Genomic DNA, 6,783 nt, shown 5'->3' on the forward strand with positions numbered 1-6,783 from the left:
TTGAAACTTACACCTTTTAGGTAGCAGGCAACTGCTTCCTGACTGCACCAACAAGTTTCTTGAGGGAAATAACATTATTCTCTTTTGTAGATGAAAACACAAGATTCTGTGTTAAAATTACTTCCCTAGTTCCACATACTCAGGAAGTACAGATTTAGAATTTAAGGTAAAGTTCTCTGACTCCAAATTCTGTTTCATAATTTTGCAGGACAATGCAAAGGACAAAGAGGCATGAGCAAGGCATGTGGTGAACAAGAAGATTCAAGGAATGAAGGGTAAGGTCCAAATTTCCACCTATATCTCAACTCAACCATATTGTTGACCTCAATGTGTGACCACTCTTATTTATATTGTCCACTTTCTGTCTCAAAATTTAGATTCTGCAGGTTGAACTATAAAGCATGTGCAAGCTAAAGAAAGGAAAAGTCTCAAACCAAGAAAAACTAAACCTCTAATGTTCTAGCATATTTTTTAAAAACTAGTGTGTTCTATTCTAAGCAAACTAAGATGTGAAAAATGTTAGTTTACAAGTATGAATTGGACAAAGAAATGATAAAAATAGGATTTTTTGTTTCATACCCCTGTTTTCACATCTAGTGAACCCACTAACTAGATGTGAAAGATTTTTGGCCCACTGATAGAACTCTCTCTTTGCATGCAGGAGTCCTGGGTTCACCTCCTACTGGTACTAACTCTAACTCAGTCAAACACAGTCATCACTCATCTGTCAGTGGTGACTTGTTTGTTTCTGTGAAGTAGAACAGATGTCAGCTATGTTTTCAGGCTTAAGACACATTAAAATGAAAACTTTGACAATGTACCCATAAAAATCAGTCAATGAAAATTCGACACATTAAAGTGTTCTGATCATATCCATTGTACATGGGGTCACCTTAAGTAAACGGCGTTACAGCCAGAAAAGTGTAAATAGAGAGGCCATTCTTTAGGGTGGTTTTCACTGCTCTTTTCTTCTGTGGAAGGAAGATTCCACAATAATTATTTTTTTTTCTTTCCCTTTTACTTGGTAGACACAAACAAAAGACTCAAAACTAGGCAAGTAGCTCTTCTTTCTGAAGTTCACATGTCTCCCATAGTCTCAGTTTACTTATCACTCTGGATAGACCAGGGACAGTTAAAGGAATAGTGATGGGGCTTTCCACCCCTATTCCTTTACAAAAGATTGCAATTGGTCCTAGTTCAACTTGCCACAAAATAGCAGTAGGAGAAAAAATAAAAATATTAAGTGAATCCCACAGAAGGCAATGAGAGAAGAAACCCTCTTATCTACGACCAAAAAAAGGTGTATATGATTTCCTGAGGCCTAAAAAACAAACAAAAAACCCAAACCAAAACAAAACAAAAAACTAATGAACAGCCGACTGCCTCAGTGAACAAGTAGCCGTCCACTAGGTGGCAGCATGCTCTAACCTGGCCTCCTGCCTGTGTTGAAGCACTTGCCTTCTCAACAGGTAGAGATAGGGCAGAAATGTGAGTGAACTAATATTTTATTGAAAATCATCTGTGTCTCGGGTCTTTTAAAGTAATGCGACACATTGCCATCGAGTTGGAGCCAACTCATGGCTGACTCTGCGGCAGGTTTTCTAAGGCTGTAAAGTCAACCCCTTCTTTTCCTTTGTGGAGCAGCTGGTGGAACAGCATTGTTACCTGTACGTTGTCATGTGCCTTCATGTCAGAACTGACTGATAGCTAAGAGTCTCCTGTGTCCTTTCCGGAGTAAAGTTCTTCTTTCTCTCATCATCTCTAGGTTCTCTGGAGACTTCTATGTGTTTGGGTCTTTCCTAGGGGTCAAGGACCCTCTTGGTGCAAGGCCCCAGGTCTAAAAAGATGCATTCCAATTCTATTATTTTTGATGATCCTGTTCTATTATTTTTGATGGAGGCTCTCCTTTTGTAATGCTAAAAATATTATGTTGTATGCACTATGGGATTACAGGCATCAGCATAGATTGTATCTCAAAATAAAGTAAATAAAAATTCTCACTACCTGATGAATAAACAACTTCAAGGAAAATAGAAATAAGAAGATTGAAGTTGTCAAGGATTTCATTTTACTTGGATACATGACTAATGATCATGGAAGGAGCAGTTAAGAAATCAATTAATGCATTGCATTGGGAAAACCCACTGCGCACCTTGCTTTATAAAGTCTTTAAAAGCAAATATGTTCCTTTGAGGATGAGAGGGGCCTGACCCAAGGCATCGTATCTTCTGTTGCCTCATATGCACACAAAAACTGGACAATGAATAAGAAAGGCTGAATAGTTGGTATGCTTGGATTATGGCACCAGAAATAACTGCGAAGTAAACAATGGACCTCGAGCAAAATGACCTCTAGAACAGTTACAGTTGGGATACTTCTTATAAGCAAGGCAGGTGATATTTCATCTCCTATTCTTTGAACATGTTTTTAGGAGAGACCATTCCCTGGAGAAGGATATCGTGCTTGGTGAAGTAGGGGATGCGTGAAGAAGACGACCCTCAGTGAAATGGATTGTCACAGTGGTTGCAGCAAAGAGCTCACAGCAACAATGGTGAGTACACCATAGGACCAGACAGTGTTCTCTGTGTTTAACATATGGACACTATGACTCTAAACCAACAGGTTGTCCCTTAACATAAACAACCATAAATAGTGCGTCGTGTATAGAGAATTGTACTGCTAACCCAAAGGCCACATATTTCCATCAATTCTTATTCACCAATGACTCCACAGGGAAAGAAGCAGTCTTCTTCCATTATAGTTTAAAACTCAGAAACCCAATGGTAGGTCACAATGAATTGGGACTGACTTGGCAGCAGTGATTTTTGAATGAGTGTAAACAATGAAATATTCAAATTCCAGTTGAAATTAGGATACATCCTGCAATCCAGGGTGGTGGCTGATATTATCAAGCATCTCAGCATTCCGTTCGTGCCCTTATATTGATGCAGTATTCAAAATCTTGCTTCCAAATTACTCAGCCTATTATGTGTTATTTCATCACACTGTTCCTTTTTTATTCCTATAATAAAGATAACAACCAGCTCATCAATACCTGGTGAGCAGAGCCTTCTACCACCAGAGAAAAATCCATTGTGAAAAATAACCACTTTCTCTGAGCCGAAATGATACCCCAAAAAAAGAACATAGCTGAAAAATAAATAGACAACGTGGTCTCCTAGGGGAGAAAATTCGCTCTCTTTACTGCAATTTTAGAAAATGGGGTATAACAACCTTTTTTAGTTTGGTGTCTGTGCATGTCTCAATATTTTTATAGGAAATGGTAATATAATTTTTAGTCTCAGAAGTGAGCTGACATGACCAGCAATTTTTAGTAGCGTCTGAAGGGAAGGGAAGATTCATATGAATTATAGTTTCACAGTTAACTTGTATATGCACTAGCTTTATTTACTGGAATAAAATTCAGAATGTTCTCCTGGAATGAGAACGAGCTCGACATGGACAGAAACATTTGATCTTACAAGAATTTGCTTGGCCCTGTGTAAATAACAAATATAATCTCCAACCTTACACTTACCTACTTGTAGAGAGGAGCCTTATAAGAAAAGCGGGGTGACAATGGTACAAGACTGATTGTCTTGGTTGTACTACCTCTTCTTATCACTGTCTGGCTATGTGATCTTGGGAACGTTGCACGTTGTCCAGTAAATGCTATAGCATGAAAATCAGCATTGAGGAAAGAATCTAGATGATCTAAAAGACACCTGAAGAAACAACTTAGTTCAAATACATCAGTGCAACAGATATGGCCAGATTTATTAGAATGCTATGCATGGACACAGCTTAGGTTCTAATTCTGATTTTTCTATTACTTCTGAAGACTTCATTGCTAAATATTTACAGTAGAAATTTCTATGATGAGGGTCTGTCAAGTCAGCTTCGACTCTTAGTAATCTTATTAACACTAGAGCAAAACCCTGATCAACCCTACGCCATCTTTATATTGTCTGTTGTGTTTAACCTCACTGTTACCACCTCCATATCAGTCCATCTAGAGATGGGCTTTTCTCTTTTCCACTAACCCTCCACTTTGGCAAGCATGATGTCTTCTCCAGGGACTTGTCCCTCTTAAGACCAGGCAAAACTACGTGAGATGAAGCCTCACCATCCTTGCTTATAAAGGGCGCTGAACTTCCACCAGAACACATTTGTTTGTTCTTTTGGTAGTCCATGGGATAGTCATGCTTTGTTAGCACACCACAATCCAAAGGCATTGATTTTTCGTCATTTGTCCTTATTCATTGTCAACCTGCTTTCACCTGCATGTGAAGCAACTGAAAGATCCTGGCTTAGGTCAGGTGCACCTTAGAATTCACAGTGACATCCTTTCTCTTTTGCATGTTCAAGAGGTCTTGGCAATAAGTTTCCCTAATACAGTACATACATTGTTTGATCTCTTGACTGCTGTTTTCACAGTTATTAATTATGGATCCAAGCAAAATTAAACCCTTGACAACATCAGAACAACAACGTGTTAGGTGCGTGGTAAAGAATGCTATTGTCTTTTTCTCTCTCATTGCCGTTGAGTGGCCATGAACTCAAAGCTAACCTTCCTTCAGGTTTGTTGTTGCTGCTGTTATGTGCCATTGAGTCACTGTGACTCCTCGTGGTGCTGTGAACAATAAAGCTGAACCCTGCCCTATCCCAAACCATCCTCATCATCTCTGACATACTTAATTAAGCCCATGGTTACAATTACCATTTCAATCTAGCTGGTTGAGGAGCTTTCTCTCTTTCATTGACCATCAACCTTTCATTTTGGATTTCTGAGGTGGTAAGTCTCAAGGGAGAAGGTTGTAAATATCTGGGAGAACATCTTTTGCTCGGAGAGCCACTGGTGGATTCTAAGCAACAGAGGCTGCTGCCCTTGCATTACCAGTGTACCTTCCTGTGGACATGCCACCAGGGGTCTCTAATGCACAGTTGAAATGCTACCTTTTCCATTAATATTTCTCAAATTTTAATTGAAGGAGTCAAGGCTTCAAGCCAAAGAAGGGTTTAGATATAAAAGCCAACTTTCCCTAGTAGCACATTATTTGTTGCATTGATAATTGAAATATTGCAGATTGGCATCTACCAACTACAAGACAGGTGTGAAAAACAATGTGTGTGAACTTTGTAAGTAAACCTGTATAAAATAAAAATCGTATTTAAAAAGAGAGAGAGAGGCCGCATCTACGCGGGAAGTCCGGACGCCGGAACGGACTTTAAAGAGGAGGCCGCGGGAGCAGCAATGGCAGAGAGACCTGAGGATCTAAATCTGCCCAATGCCGTCATCACCCGGATAATCAAGGAGGCGCTCCCGGACGGGGTCAATATCTCCAAGGAGGCCCGGAGTGCCATCTCCCGCACCGCCAGTATCTTCGTGCTGTATGCCACTTCCTGTGCCAACAGCTTCGCAATGAAAGGGAAACGCAAGACTCCCAACGCTACTGATGTCCTCTCAGCCATGGAAGAAATGGAGTTCCAGCGGTTCATTACTCCACTGAAAGAGGCTCTGGAAGCACACAGGCGGGGAGCAGAAAGGCAAGAAGGAAGCATCTGAGCAAAAGAAGAAAGATAGAGACAGAAAAACTGATTCAGAAGAACAAGACAGGAGCAGAGATGAGGACAATGATGAAGATGAGGAAAGGCTAGAAGAGGAAGAACAGAATGACGAGGAGGAGGTGGACAACTAAATAGGGTGGGAAGACCATGGTACCTTAGAAGATGCCATTCTGAAGCATACATATTTATGAGTTTACCTGCTGAGCAGAGTAGTCTTAGGCAGAAGGGCCTGAAAAGATGGAAATAAAACTGACTAAAATAGTCATAAAAAAAAAAAAGAGAGAGAGAGAGAGCCGAGACAATTCTCTCTTCTTAAGATTTACACACAGCCTTGGAAGCCCCATTGGGGGTGGGAGGGGTGTCATTATGAGTTGGAATCAACTTAAAACAATGTTTTCTTTATTTGATCCCTCAATAATTTCATTCATGGTCTTTTATTCCTTTACAGTTGTTGCTGTTTTAGTTGTACCAGAGAGTTTGACTCATACCAGCCCTATATGAAAGAGCTTAATTGTCCCCATAGGGTTTGCTAGATAGAAATCTTCTATAGGAACAGATAACCAGGCTCCTCCTCTTCCATGGAGTAACTGCAGAGTTCAATTCTCTGTTATTTTAGTTGGCAATTGAGCACTTAACCATAAGACTCACCCATTCACTTAGTAGGTTCTTATTCATAGTACCATTTAACCCAGTGTAAGTTTGAATTGTGAATCAAGAACTGTCTATTCAGGAAACTCATTTTCTTTTGCTGTTGTTATTAGGCACTGTGGAGTCAATTATAACTCATAACAACCTTCTTAACAACAGATCAGACTTCATGCTGTACCTTCATCACGATCTTTACTTTCCTTGAACTCATAGCTGCAGTCACTGTGTCAATCCATCTTGTTTAAGGCTTTCCTTTATTTCATTGACATTGCTTTTTACAAAGACCAGTGCCTTCTGGCATCAGCACAAATTACCTGAGAAGATTCATCATCCTGGCATTAAGGAGCATTGGAGTTAAAATTCCTCTGAGAAAATGTGTTTATTCTTTTTTGTCATCTATGGTGTATAGCCAGAATTCTTCTCCAACACCACAATTCAATGACATCAGTTTTTATTTAACCTTCTTTAATCATTGCTCAACTTTCTAATACCTGGGAAGCTCTTTAGCACTTTTTTTTCTATAATTATATTTTATTAATTTTCATAAACATTTACAGAGATTTTGGG

The 6,783-nt window shown here is 39.6% G+C and overlaps 1 pseudogene; it reads left to right on the top strand.

The window, feature by feature from the left end:
* The first annotated feature begins 5,254 nt into the window (after window positions 1-5,254).
* LOC102872116 lies at window positions 5,255-5,699 on the top strand (annotated as a pseudogene).
* The last annotated feature ends 1,084 nt before the right edge of the window (window positions 5,700-6,783 follow it).

Source organism: Elephantulus edwardii, unplaced genomic scaffold, assembly GCF_000299155.1.
Source record: "Elephantulus edwardii isolate Elephantulus edwardi_28Jun2011 unplaced genomic scaffold, EleEdw1.0 scaffold00029, whole genome shotgun sequence".
In the NCBI taxonomy this organism is placed as follows: domain Eukaryota; kingdom Metazoa; phylum Chordata; class Mammalia; order Macroscelidea; family Macroscelididae; genus Elephantulus; species Elephantulus edwardii.